The sequence below is a fragment of the Muntiacus reevesi genome, chromosome 1, assembly GCF_963930625.1.
Source record: "Muntiacus reevesi chromosome 1, mMunRee1.1, whole genome shotgun sequence".
In the NCBI taxonomy this organism is placed as follows: domain Eukaryota; kingdom Metazoa; phylum Chordata; class Mammalia; order Artiodactyla; family Cervidae; genus Muntiacus; species Muntiacus reevesi.
The window spans coordinates 42,622,342-42,637,600 of NC_089249.1; the positions used below are offsets into that span (position 1 = coordinate 42,622,342).

The 15,259-nt window shown below is 41.4% G+C and overlaps 1 protein-coding gene across 2 annotated transcripts in view; it reads right to left on the reverse strand.

Moving 5' to 3' along the window:
- The window catches only part of ETV6 (ETS variant transcription factor 6), a 278,846-nt gene that overhangs the window by 216,784 nt on the left and 46,803 nt on the right, over window positions 1–15,259 (reverse strand). The window lies entirely within an intron of this gene.

A 15,259-nucleotide genomic window follows, 5' to 3' on the forward strand; every position in this document is an offset into this window, starting at 1 on the left:
ATTTTGGGTGTTGACTCCCATACTCACAGAACAGTCAATGTTCTCTCCCATCTCTCGCTAAACTTTCCTTTCAATCTTAAAATGGTAAGGGATCACATAATCGAGATCCTTTGGTCCAAACCCTTCAGGAAGCTCTCCAGCTCAGCCCTTAAGCTTCCAGGAAGGAAACCCCTCACCTTGCCGTGGGTGGTTACAAGGCATTCTGCTAGGGTCTGTGGATCATTCAAAATAACTCCCACAACTTAACATGCATTTTCTTTCACTGAGTGCTTCTTCAGAACCTAAAAAAAATTTCTGGATTAGTCAACTGCACGGTGAAATCCTGGCCACTGGATTAAATCTTCCTCAGGGTAGAGTGTGTGGTTTAAACTTCTTGGTATCATTCACACCAGCTTACCCATAAATAGTCTTTTTATCTTTTATTTTTATATTGAAGATAACAAAGTCAGCCTGTTTTAATTCCCCAAATTTCTCTAACCTTTTCTTTTAAAAGTCATGTCCTACATCTTAAATTATTTTAATCCCACTCCTCTTGATCTTCTATATTTAGACACACTTATAAAGCAGTGACTAAAACGGGAAAAAATATTCTAATAAGGAACTGACTAATGCAAAGGTTAGCAAAAGGGTTATTTTCCTTGAAACTCATCTTATTTTTAGTATATTTCAGCACTTTTTCCTCAATCAGCTTTTAGTTGACTAATGATTTCTGGGTATTTTCTTTCAATATTTGTACTGAGTAGTATTTTCCCTTTGTGTATGTGAATGTCTGGGGACCTTCTGACACATCATTCTTTAAAGAGTACTGACTGAATTCCATTTTTTTCTAATTTTCCAGAGTAACTGCTAACAGTTTATGACTTAGAATATAAACTGCCTATGGGCAGGGACACTGTCTTTTCCTGTTAAGTGGACTATGAAAGCACTTCCTAAGAGCTGAGTTCTTTATGGACCATTAGAGAAGCTCTAGTGGCTGTGCCAACAATTTTTGAGCTTTGTTCTTCAAAGTTACAGGGCTTCCCAGGTGCTGCTAGTGGTAAAGAACCCACCTGTCAATGCAGAAGCTATAAGAGATGTGGGTTCGATCCCTGGGTTGGGAAGATCGCCTAGAGAAGGAAATAGCAACCCCCTCCAGTATTCTTGCCTGGAGAATTTCATGGACAGAAGAAGCCCTGGTGGGCTACAGTCCATAGGCTGCAAAGAGTTGGACATGACTGAAGCAACTTAGTACCACACACTTCAAAGTTTCAGTTTATTCACTCACAGGAAAGTTTGCTGGAGTTCTTCAGTTACCAAGAGATCACGGGGAGAGCATAGAGAATCCCCAATGTACCCTGGCTGATTTGTTCTAATTATGGCTATACTGCAACTATTCTATGTGTATTACAGTCTTAACAATCGTGTCTTTCTAGGTGTTAGATCCCACACCACTTAGCACATGGAAGAATATTAAAAACTATGCTTCTCCTAGAGAAAATAGAATTAGCAAATGTGAATAACTCTTTCAGAACTTAGGGTAGGGGTTAGGGAAGACTGAAATTTTGAGTTAAATATATCTACCCTATAGATGGATTTAATAATTATTGGTCTTGATTGTCATACTATGGGCAGAACAAGGAAAAGGGGAAAAATAAATTACAGGATGGTAAAATACTATCTTAAAAGACTTTAAAGTAGTATTTATAATATATTCATATTAATAAAGACTAATAACACATGGAGAAAAAAAACTACTCCCCAAAAGTGCATTACTGAGTGAAAAGCCTGGAGGTAGGAATCTGTTCGGTTGTCTTTGATTAATCAATCCCTTTTTGTCACTCTGGTTACGATGAGAGGTCTAATGGAAATTTCACAAAAACAAAACTCTAAATTGAAGCTGAAATGATAAGAATTTCAGAAAGTTAAAAAAAAAAAAAAAAAAAAGGCTAGTTAGGCAGAGGTGGTCCAACAAACTCTGATGTCAACAAATCCAGCGCTAGCGACCATGAGCAAACTCTTGTCCATAGCTGCCTTGGTCCAGGCCGCCAGCATCCCTTGCCTAAAATGTAGCAACCACCTTGTCACCTCAACTCCCCCTCTCTTCCATACACATTGCTCTCCAATCCCCATCTCTCCTACTCAGTTCCATCTACCACCCTGTCAACCCAGGATCCAATCAGGTCAGTCTAAGTGCATGAAGCCCCCAAGTGACCCATTCACCCAAACTGAACTCCTCAGCAAGGTGTTCAAGCTTTTCTAAGCCTCCCGCCACCCCTCTGCCCTCCTCTGCTTTCTACATCCACAGTCCTTCTCTATTTTTCCAACAAACCACGTATTTACCTTTCATGGTTCAGGCCATTCATGGAATGCAATCCTTTTTTTTCTATGCCTTGAACACGTATTCATCCTTTAAAGCGCATTTGAAATACAACCCCTTCTTTGACTCTTTCTTAAATTTTGCTCACAGTCCTCAGCAGATGATTGGATCCCTTCTGGTCCTTTTTCTAGCACTTAGCACATGACACTATAGTTAGCAGAGTATACAGTTGTCTCCTTCAAAAGACTGCGCCATCAATCTCTGGTCAGACATAGAGCCTCTGACACACAGTAGGTGCTCACTTGTTGTTCTGACATTAATTGCCTCAGTTTTGTTACCCAGCTCCCCAGAAGAAGACCATTCAAGAAGAATAGGGCATGCCCTTGGAAGTGGCATTCCAGGAACAGGCCAAGGACAGATCTGGAAGAAAAATCCACCTCTGGCTACAAAAACTAAAAACACACTGAAACTCTCAAGTCTTAAAAGACAATGGCTGGGACCTCCCTGGTGGCTCAGAGGTAAAGAATCCGCCTGGCAGTGCAGGAGACACAGGTTCGAACCCTGGTCCAGGAAGATCCCACGTGCCACAGAGCAACTAAGTCCTGTGCCCCACAACTACTGAGCCGGTGGTCTAGAGCCCAGGAGTCACAACTACGGAAGCCTGCATGTCCTAGAACCCGCACTCTGCAACAAGAGAAGCCACCACAATCAGAAGCCTGCACACCACAATTAGTGAGTAGGCCTCGAAGCAAGGAAGACTCAGCACAGAAGAAATTAATAAATAAAATTACCTTTTTAAAAAAGACAACGGCTGACTTAAAGGAATGAAATTCAGTACGTGCTGCGACATGGATGAACCCTGAAACGACGCTATGTGAAATAAGTCAGTTGCAAAAGGACAAATGTATTATTCCACGACATGAGGAAACTACAAGAGTCAAATTCACAGAAACAGAGGTACAATGGTGGTTACAAGGGATGAGAGGGAGGGAGGAAGTGGATGTTCTTTTTCTTTCTTACTGAAAGTAGAGTGGATTTACAATGCTGTATTAGTTTCTGTATTACAGTAAAGCGATATAGTGACTCAGATGGTAAAGAATCTGCCTGCAATGCAGGAGACTTGTGTCCGATCCCTGGGTTGGGAAGATTTCCTGGAGGAGGGCATGGCAACCCACTCCAGTATTCCTGCCTGGGAAATTCCATAGACAAAGGAGGCTAACAGGCTATAGTCCATGGGGCCACAAAGAGTTGGAGATGACTGAGCAACTGACACTTTCACTTTTTCATATATTTCTATGTATCCTTTTTCATATTCTTATCATTATGGTTCATATGCAGAGTCCATCATGTACTTATATGCAGAGTACATCATAAGAAATGCTGGGCTGGATGAAGCATAAGCTGGAATCCAGATTGCCAGGAGAAACATCAATAACCTCAGATGTGCAGATGACACCACCCTTATGGCAGAAAAAGAAGAACTAAAGAGATTCTTGATGAAAGTGAAAGGAGAGTGAAAAGGCTGGGCTTAAAACTCAACATTCAGAAAACTAAGATCATGGCATCTGATCCCATCACCTCACGGCAAATAGATGGGGAGACAATGAAAACAGTGATAGACTACTTTGGGGGGCTCCAAAATCACTGCAGATGGTGACTGCAGCCATGAAATTAAAAGATGCTTGCTCCTTGGAAGGATACATATGACCAACCTAGACAGCATATTAAAAAGCAGAGACATTACTTTGCCAACAAAGGTCCGTCTTAGTCAAGGCTATAGTTTTTCCAGTAGTCCTGTATGGATGTGAAAGTTGTACTATAAAGAAAGCGGAGCATCGAAGAATTGATGCTTTTGAACTGTGGTGTTGGAGACTTTTGAGAGTCCCTTGGACAACAAGGAGATCAAAGCAGCCAATCCTAAAGGAAATCAGTCCTGGGTGTTCGTTGGAAGGACTGATGCTAAAACTGAAACTCCAATACTTTGGCCACCTGATGCAAAGAACTGACTCATTTGAAAAGACCCTGATGCTGGGAGAGATTGGAGGTGGGAGGAGAAGGGGACAACAGAGGATAAGATGGTTGGATGGCATCACCGACTCAATGGACATGAGTTTGAGTAAACGCTGGGAGTTGGTGATGGACAGGGAAGCCTGGCATGCTGCAGTCCGTGGGGTCGCAAAGAGTTGGACATGGCTGAGTTAACTGAATTGAACTGAACATTATGGTTTATTGTAGGATACTGAATATATCACTGTGCTGTACAGTAGAACATTGCTGTTTATCTATTTTATATATAGTAATTTCTATCTGCTAATCTCAAACTCTTGATTTATCCCTTCTCAACTCTCCCTTTCCACTTTGGTAATCATAAGTTTGTTTTCTATGTCTGTGTGTTTCAGTTTCATAAATAAGCTCATTTATGTTATATTTTAGATTTCACATATAAGTGATGTCATGGTTTTTGTCTCTCTCCTCTCTCTGACTTCACTTAGTATGATAAATCTCTAAGTCTATCCATTTTGCTGCAAGTGGAATTATTTCATTCTTTTTTATGGCTGAGTAGTTTGCACTGCATGGGTATAAGGAAGGACCATTCTTTTTAACCAGTACTGAGTTTCAGTTGGAGAAGAGCAAAAAGTTCTGGAGATGGACAGTGGAGACTATAGCACAGCAATGTGAATGTAGCTAGTGATGTTATATTGTACACATAAGAATGGTTAAAACGGTAAATTTATGTATGTTATGTATATTTTACCATATGGGGGGGGCAGAGACAATGGCTGAGAGTCAAAATAATTAAAATGTAAAAAGTATAGGCACATGAAGGGTAGCAGATACAGTGTATTTGAATTGGTTCACAAACTCTTTGATTCCAGGAATGAGGGCGTCCCCCTCAGAGCCTTATAATGAAGAACTAATGGCTGGAAGTCTGACTTCCACAGTGAGAGTATGTGCAATGTACTCAATGCTTTCCACTCAATTCAACCAATATATTTTGAGCATCTCCAATGTTCCAGGCCTCATGTTCGGCAGGTGCTGAAAAACATCCAAGTTGATTAAAAAGAGCTTAGAGTATCCTAGGAAGAATGAGACATCTACCCAAATAACTACAGCACTGGGCGGACTTGGATTGAGGTTTATAAAAAGAAATACAAACATAGTCTAGGAGAAAGGACGACAGACAGTTCAAGGAAGTTTTCCAACAGAAGTTCAGGGAAGGCAACGTCAAAGGTATTTAATGAAGGAAGTTGGATGCTGACCCTGGTCCATTTATACCCTTCATCCCCACCAGTAAGTAAAGACGGGGCAACTGGTATGCTCTACATCCTTCCAGCTGAAGGACTCTGCCATCCTATGTGCTATAGAATATATATATCATTATATATTATATTGGTTATATATATTATATACTATTATTATATTGGGTTGGAGAAGGAAATGGCAACCCACTCCAGTATTCTTGCCTAGAGAATCCTGTGGATGGAGGAGCCTGGTGGGCTGCTGTCCATAGCGTCGCACAGAGTTGGACACGACTGAAGTGACTTAACATGCATGCATGCATTGGAGAAGGAAGTGGCAACCCACTCCAGTATTCTTGCCTGGAGAACCCCAGGGACAGAGGAGCCTAGTGGGCTGCCGTCTATGGAGTCGCACAGAGTCGGACACGACTGAAGCAACTTAGCAGCAGCAGCATTATATTGGGTTGGCCAAAAAGTTCATTCAGGTTTACCATAAGATGGTAACATATATACCTAATATATACAATACATAACATATATACACATATACAAGTAGGTATACATATACACATTGTGTATATACATGTATATACACATGTATATAAAATAACATACAGCATAAATATATATACACATAAGATATAACATATATATAATATTTAATAATAATATGTCCTGCATGTTATATGACATGAGAGTGGCCACAACACTGGCTGGTTCTGACCCAGTGTGACATTCTTCTCTCCTCCTGACCTCTATCTGCAGCTGTTCCATTCTGTTACTCCTGAAAAAAGCTCAATAATCAACAAACCTTCTCTGTACTTTATTTCCCCTTGGTATTTATAGATTTTTACAGTATCTTGCAGGATAACTCTCTGGGTTTCCAGAAATAGAGAAGAAATACATACACACAACTAGATATTTTTACTCTAAAATTTCAGTGTCTAATACTCCAATCAAATCCTGCCCACCTCTCAACAAACTCCATCTACATAAATGGTTTTACGGGGTGAAGAAACAGACCTATTCTGCCTTTCCCAGATTATTGGTGTTTTATGGAATAATCAAGTGCACAATGCTGAATTTAAATGAATGCTTTCAATGAATTAATATGAACAAGCTGTAGCCTATCAACTTCAAGGAGTTGGTAAGTTTGGGTTTGTGGATGTGTACGAAGGAAAAGTGTTATTAAAACATGCAAATCCCACTAAACTCTGGTTTCCTTCAATTCATCCCATATGTCTTCAGGAAAAAGAGAAAGCCTCATTCAAGTAGAAAAGAAAGAACACTGTCCCTCCATTTTATTGTAGAAGAGGTGGTCCAGTGGTTAAGAATCCACCTGCCAATGCAGAGGACAGAGGTTCAACCCCTGGTCTGGAAGATTCTACATGCCACAGGATAACTAAGCCCACGTGCCACAACTGCTGAGGCCCATAGGCTCTATAGCCTGGGCTCTACACCATGAGAAGCTACCTCAACGAGAAGCCGGTGCACCACAACTAGAGAAAGCCTGCATGCGGCAGCAAAGACCCAGTACAGCCAAAAACAAACAAATAAATAAAAGAAACAACCTATTGCAAGCATGCTTTTGCAACACTGAAGCGATGTAAGTATCTGATAAAGGAGTGGAAGAATTCTCTTTCTCTGCATTATTTTCTAACATAAAGATCTTCAGTAGTGGGCTTCTCTGGTGGCTCAAGCAGTAAAGAACCTGTCTGCAATGCAGGAGACCCAGATTCCATCTCTGGGTCGGGAAGATCCCCTGGAAAAGGAAATGGCAACCCACTCCAGTATTCTTGCCTAGAGAATTCCATGGACAGAGGAGCCTGGTGGGCTACAGTCCACGGGGTCACAAAGAGTTGGAAACGATTGAGCGACTTTCACTTTTTCTTTCACAAAGATCTTCAGAGTAGGATGTTAGTGGCTTTGGTAATCTGCCTATATTCACACCTGGACACTCTCTGGCTGCGAACCTTGATCAGGTTATATAACTCATAATCCTCAATTTCTCCAGCTGTTAAGTAGTTTAATAATAGTAACCCATTATTCAGAAGGTTGTGCTGAGAACTAAATGAGCCTGTAGTGGGGTAAAGCTCTAAGCACATATCTGGTGTGTATTAACACAGGTTTGATCCCTGGGTCAGGAAGATGCCCTGGAGGAGGGCATGGCAACCCTCTCCAGTATTTCTGCCTGGAGAACCCCATGGACAGAGGAGTCTGGAGGGCTACAGTCCATAGGGTTGCAGAGAGTCGGACACAACTGAAGCAACCTGGGACACATGCACACAAATGTGAGTTTTTGTTATCACTCAAATTGTATTCTTACTCCAATGTAACCAGTAGCTGGTTTGCAAATTTTTGGAGCTTCCTGGTTCTCCCTATTGCTACCTCACAAGAATAACAGAGGGGAAACTGATGTTACATCTATAATGAAACTTGAACTACAGGAAAACAGGAAAACTCCCTTGCTAGTTTCCAGGGTACAAGCTGTCATGTGTGGGATGACTGTGTTAGGAGGTCCACTTGATAAGGAGCTGAGGGCAACCTCCAGCCAATGGCTAACAAGAAACTGACACCCAATGCCCTAGAACCACAAGGCCCTAGTCTGCCAACAGAGGCAGATTCTTCCCTGGTCAAGCCTCAGATGAGACCACAGCCCTGGCTGACAACAGGAATTGCGGCCTGTGAGACCCTAAGCAGACGATCGAGATAAGCTGTGTCCAGATTCCTGACCCATAGAAACTGTGCCGAAGTACTGGGTGGGCCAGAAAGTTCCTTTGGCTTTCATTTTTTAAAAATAAAAGATGTATTTTTTTCACTTTCACCAATAACTTCCATGAACAATGTATTCACTGTTTTGTTCCACTACCTTCTGCCATTTTTCAAGTAGCTTCATAATTCCATCTTCTCTAAACTTTTACTCTTTTACAGCAAAGAACTATTTCAGGTGCCTTTTATAGTCTTCCAAGGAACTGAGTTTTATTATAAGAGAATTTCTTAATGACAGAAATAAATGGAAATCCAAAGGTGCAACATTTGGTAAATATGGTGGATGAATCAGAACTGCCTGGCCAAGCTGTAACAGTGTTTGCCCGGTCATCAATGCATATGCATTGATTATGCATTTTCTGTTGACTAATTCTTGATGCTTTTGTCAAATACTGCTTTCAGCTGGTCTAACTAGGAGTTGTACTTGCTGGAATTGTTTCGTTTTCTGGGAAGAGCTCATAATAGAGGGCTCTCATCCAATCCCACCATATATACAACAGCACCTTCGTTGGATGAAGACCAGACTTTAGTATGGTTGGTGGTATTAATTTTGCTTGCCCACCATCACTTCTATTCCACATTATTGCACAGTATTGACTTTTCAATGCCTGTCACAATTTGTTTTAAATACAGAACATTTTCATTAGGTTTAAGTAGAGAATCATATGTGGCAGTAAGATTAAGAGGTTTCTTTTTTTTTTTTTGCTTAACTTTGTGGAACCCAAATATCAAAGCGATTAACATAACCAAGATGGTGCAAATGATGTTCAATGCTTGATTTGGATATTTTTAACATGTCAACTATCTCCTGAGTGGTATAACATTAATTGTTTCCAATTAATATCTCAATCTGACTGCTGTTAACTCCGACTGGTGTACCCAACTGCGGAGAAATCTCAAGCATGAAACTTCGCAAACCACTTTTGACATGTTTAATCAGTCACAGAACCTTCTCCATACACTGCACAAATCTTTTTTTGCATTTCAATTGTGTTTCTACCTTTCTTGAAATAACAAAGCATAATATGCCTAAAATGTTGTTTTCTTCCATCCTTAGTATTAAAATGGCTAAACAAAAATTCACCAATTTTGATTTTTTTTTTTTAATAATGTACTCTGATATGACAGCTGTCACAATACAATCCAACAAAGTGTTCTGAGTAAAGTTAAAGACAACTAAGCTCGACTAAAGCCATCTCATGGAGGCAAGCAAAAGAACTCTTTGGTCAACCCAATAAACGGGAGCTGTTTTAAGCCGCTGAGTTTTTGGGGAGGTATTATGCAACAATAGAGAATTAGTATTAATGTGGAGACTGGGAATGCCAGTAGATACACATGGTACAAAAACACATATACGGGCAAAAATATATTCACACACACACAGTCCTATGATTTAATGTCATTGCTATAGTGATTTAGCTTATTAGAACACATGCTGGGTCTGTTCATTTAACGTGAACTAAGTTGCATCTTGGCTGGCAGGAGGGACAGTAAATCAAAGTATTTAGGAGTGAATGGTAACTCTTCTCCACAGTGATGGGGCATGAAAAAAAAAAAAATGACAGTTTTCTGTGGCATTTCACCAAACAAGTAACAACCAAAGGTTTTGTTTTCAATTTATTTTCAAATTAGGTAAGTCAGCCTTTCTGGAAACCAAATTGGGCAAGAGATTTTGTCAGGGTCCAAATCCTCCCGCCAAATTGCATTACCTTATGGGCATGATTGGGGTCTCTGGGGACTGAGTTATGGGAAAGGCCACAAATCAGTCATCCAGATGGGATAGCCAACACGCAACTTAGTTCACGAAAAATAAACAGACCCAAACCAGGAACTCGGAAGAGCCTTCTGTTAAGATGTGGGTTCTGATTCATTTTCTAGTTAAATACTATAATTTCCCAGTTCCTCTTGCAAAAAGACACAGTCTGCCACTTGCCCGATGCTCCTACAGTGACTATCCCTTCCATTTTATCAGGATCTTCATTTAAACTTCTGACCTTAAGTCCTTAACCAGCCTGGAGACTTCCAAAACATTTTTGCACAGAATCAGGAAATTGAACAAGTAAGATGGTTCCTTGGAGATCATCTAGTCTTATTCTCTAATTTTACTGGAAAAACCATGAGGCCCATGGAATTGAAATGATTGGCTTAAGTTTAAAAGCTGAATCTTTTTGACAAACTTTAACTTCTTTCTTGAAAACAGAGGAGAAGGAGTTAATTTCTCTCCTAACCTTCCCTTTTACGTTTCTGAATCTGTCTGTTCGAATGCCGACAGCCTCTGCTGGGCAGCCCCCCTTACAGGGAAAGATTTCTATGAACCACCAACTATGAATGAAAGAGATCTCAAGTAACTGATGGGGATCTTACAGGCTGGAGTGACATTCATCACCCATCAAGTTTCCGCCAATGCTGTCAGTCTTCAAGAAATTTCGGCCAAGTCACGGCAACAAAAATAAATTACTGGCTCCACTGCTTAAGGGATGAGCTAAGCAGATCATAATCATATTCCTTCCACATGGATTCACCAAAACAGCTAGAGGTGGGGGAGGGGTGGGGAGGAAGCAAAGAAACCTATTCAAATGTAACAAACATGTAACAGAGGGACTGCCTACAATTTCTCTATTTAACAAACACTGAATACCAATCACCTGTTTGCCACATGGCTACCAGGAATTAAAAGATGACATAAAGAAACAGTCTCTGGGGGACTTTATTGGAGGTCTAGTGATTAAGACTTTGACTTCCAAAGCAGGGGTGCAGGTTCGATCCTGGGTATGGGAGCTAGGATCCCACATGCCTCAAGGCCAAAAAAAAAACCCTAAAATTAAAAAAAAAGAAAAGCAGCAGTAATGTAACAACAACAAAACAAACAGTCTCTGCCTGCAGGAGACAGGTCTTGTGAAGAAGTCAAATATTTAGCAATTATTTTAATAACAGAGACACTTTATTGAGCGTTTAGTTTGTGCCAGGCTGGTTCTACATATTTTACACGGATGAACTCCCTTAATGCTCATTGCACTTGAAGAAGTAGCTTTATTTTTAATTCCTCATTGACTCACAGAATGAAGGCACAGAAGGCTGAGCTTCCTGCCCAAAGTTCACACATTCATTGTTTCAACAAATATTTGCCTACTGTGTTCTACACACTGCTCTGGGTGCAGGAGATACAGCAGTGAACAAAAGAGGTGAAAATCCCTCTTCCTGTGGAGTTTATGTATTAGCAGCAGAAGAAAAATATTAAATAAAAAATGACAATTGGGACTTCCCTGGTGCTCCAGTGTTTCAGACATTGCCTTCCAATGCAGAAGGTGCGGGTTTGATTCCTGGAGCTAAGATTCCACATGGCTCAAGGCCAAAAAACCAAAACAGAAAACAGAAGCAGTATTGTAACAAATTCAATAAAGACTTTAAAAATGAAAAAAAAAAAAGAATCAAAGTCAGAGAGTGACAAGTGCTAAACAGAAAAATGAAGCAGGGAAGGGAAACTAAAGAGTGAGTGGCGGTGGCTGGGTAGGTGCTATTTTTAGAAAAAAGTGTCCCAGGAGGGTTTCAGCAGAGACCAGAGGGGGTCCCCAAGCAGCAGAGCGAGACACAGGCAGGCAGTCCTGCTGCACCCTGACACTTACACCATCCCGGGCAAAAAAGGCGAGGGAGAGAAGCTGTGACTTCCCTCTATTCATCTCCTTAAAAGCACTTTTTATTTTCCTCTTCTGATTATAAATATTAATATCATGTGCCTTTATTGAAAAAATGGATTTAAAAGTGGGTTTTCATGTGGAATCTTAAAAAAGAAATTATACAAATGAACGTCTATGCAAAACAGAAATAGATCCACAGATATAGAAAACAAACTTATGGTTGGTTACCAAAGGGGACGTGGGAGGGAGGATAAATTAGGAGTTCGGGATTAACATATACACACTGTGCGTGTGTGTGATTACCACTCAGTCCTGTCCGACTCTTTGTGACAGACTGTAGCCCACCAGGCTCCTCTGCCCATGGGATTCTCCAGGCAAGAAGACTGGAGTGGGTTGCCGTGCCCTCCTCCTGGGACCTTCCCAACCCAGGGATCGAACCCAGGTCTCTGGCATTGCAGGCGGATTCTTTACTGTCTAAGCCATCACACACACTACTAGATATAAAATAGTATATACAAAAAAGACAACAAGCAAGGACCTACTGTGTAACACAGGAAACTATACTCATTTTATAATAACCTATAAGGGAAAAGAATCTGAAAAACAATATGTATACACACACACACACACACACACACACACAGAGATATATGACTGAATCACTTGGCTGCATACCTGACTAACCCAATACTTATATGTAAATCAAAGTAAACACTGTAAAACATCATAAATCAACTTTTAAAATACAGGTTTTTCACAGGAACTTCTATTCTTAAGGCGGTTTGAGATTCATCAACTGACATCCTTATCGGGGTTCCCCATGTCTGCCAACGCACAGGGGAAGGGAGAAAGGGAGTCATTTAACAGAAATAGCCCTAGAGAAGGATTCCAGAAGCCCAGTCTGGTCCCAGCTCTGCCTCGAAACAAATCATGCTTCTAAAACCAGAGAGAACCCAGGACAAAACGTCGGGCAGAAAGAATTCTAACACCCCATGAGAGAGACCCAATTGTGTGAAACCATGACCCCCGAGGGCTTCCCCGGTGGTTCAGATGGTAAAGAATCCGCCTGCAGTGTGGGAGGCCTGGGTTCGATCCCTGGTTTAGGAAGATCCCCTGGGGGAGGACATGGCAATCCACTCCAGTATTCTTGCCTGGAGAATCCCAGGGACAGAGGAACCTGGCGGGCTACAGTCCATGGCAAAGAGTCAGACACGACTGAGTGACTCAACACAGCACATGAGCCCGCGGGCTGCGCTCCCTCCTGGCCCTCATCACTGCTCCTCGGCCCCCTTTCTCTGCACCGAAGTAGCCCTGTTGGTCCATACTTCCCACTTCAATATTTAATTCCCATGAGGTTGAGAAATCTAATTTCCACTTATTAGAATATGTTCAGATCACAGTAATTTCTTTTGAACTGGGGCGAGATTTGGCAACATCCTGAAAAGAAAGGCCAACAGATCAGTTTGACATGTTGGAAAACACCAGGGAACGAAATGTCTCAAATGGGCCCATCTTCCTTATCTTTTGGCAGATTTCAATGAAATTGAGGATACAAAAGTTACAGATGCCGTACATGCTGGGTCGTTGTTGTTGAATTGCTAAGTCATGTCTGACTCTTTGTGACCCCATGGACTTTAGCCTACCAGGCTCCTCTATCCATGGGATTTTCCAGGCAAGAATACTGGAGTAGGTCACCATTTCCTCCTCCAGGGGATCTTCCCGACCCAGGAATCGAATCTGCATCCCCTGCATTGCAGGCGAATCTTTACCACTGGGCCACCTGAGATTATACCATTCTTACCTGAAAGTTTCCCCATATTTTTTTTAACCACATGGCGATCAAAAGGAAGAAAGGCACAGTGATATACAAAATGAACATCAACGGCAACGGTCTCCTGGAGGGAAAAGAACATCTTATTCCCTGGACCAGCAGGGATATATCTTCTAGAGAGAGAGATGGGACAAACACACAGCTAAGTACATGTGGATAAATGATTGTGACTTTGCAGAGCTAAATATATGAAAGCAGAGAGAAGGCTGTTACAAACAGGGAGACAATAACCAGGTGGAAAAAGCATTTTCACTGGGAAAGTTCCTAAGGGGAGGAGACCTTCCAAGCACTATTTTGAAAGAGGGAGAGAGCCACGTTTAGGCAGATGTGCCCACTCAGTCTGTATATAATCACCCTCCTTTTTAGTCTTGGCACTGACTAATATCAAAACTGTATCCAGCATTACAGAAGACAGTCCCCTTGGTTTCAAGATGGCCATCTGACTGGCAAAGCTTAAAGGAGGGACTGAATCTTCTTACTAAAGCAACATATGAGCCGAAGGTTGGTGGTATAGGGCTTAGCATAGCTGTCTTCCAAAGCATCAAATGGGTCCAAAATTAAGATCATTTCATATAGAAACCACTGTAATGTATTTTGCATCCATTACATCTCTCATAACCCTCACATAACCCAGTGCAGGAGCTATATATTAGTGGCCCATATTTTCAGCTGAGCAAACTGAGCCTTGGAGGTTAAATAATACACCAAAAGTCACAGAACTAAATCGTGGCAGAGACAGAATTCAAACCCAGTGGGCAGGTCCACTGTATTAAAAAAAAAAAAATTTAACCACTGTGCTAGGTACGTAGAAGAATACCAAGACATTAGATCTCTAATACTGCTACTGCTAAGTCATGTCAGTTGTGTCCGACTCTGTGCGACCCCATAGATGGCAGCCCACCAGGCTCCCATCCCTGGGATTCTCCAGGCAAGAACACTGGAGTGAGCTGCCATTTCCTTCTCCAATGCATGAAAGTGAAAAGTGAAAGTGAAGTCGCTCAGTTGTGTCCGACTCTTCACAACCCCATGGACTGCAGCCTACCAGGCTCCTCTGTCCATGGGATTTCCCAGGCAATAGTACTGGAGTGGGGTGCCATTGCCTTTTCCGGATCTCTAATAAGATAAACCAAAAAATAAAGACTTGCCCCAAGGACTTCCTGGGTGGTCCAGGAGCTTAAGACTCCACGCTCCCAATGCAGGGGACTGGGTTTGATTCCTGATCAGGAAACTAGATCCCCTGTGCCATAACTAAGAGCTCACATATGGCAACAAAGACTTGGCACAGCCAAATAAATTAATAAAAATAATTTTTTAAAAATTAACATTAAAAAAAAAAAGACTTCCCCCCAAATCATCCAAAATAACACTATATTATGCTGCAGCATAATAAAAAGTGTTTCTCTACCAGCATCCATTCAAATAAAAATTTTGTTTGGTACAACTCTATCTGCTCTCCCCAAGTGTGTGTGTACATGTGTGTGTGGTGTGT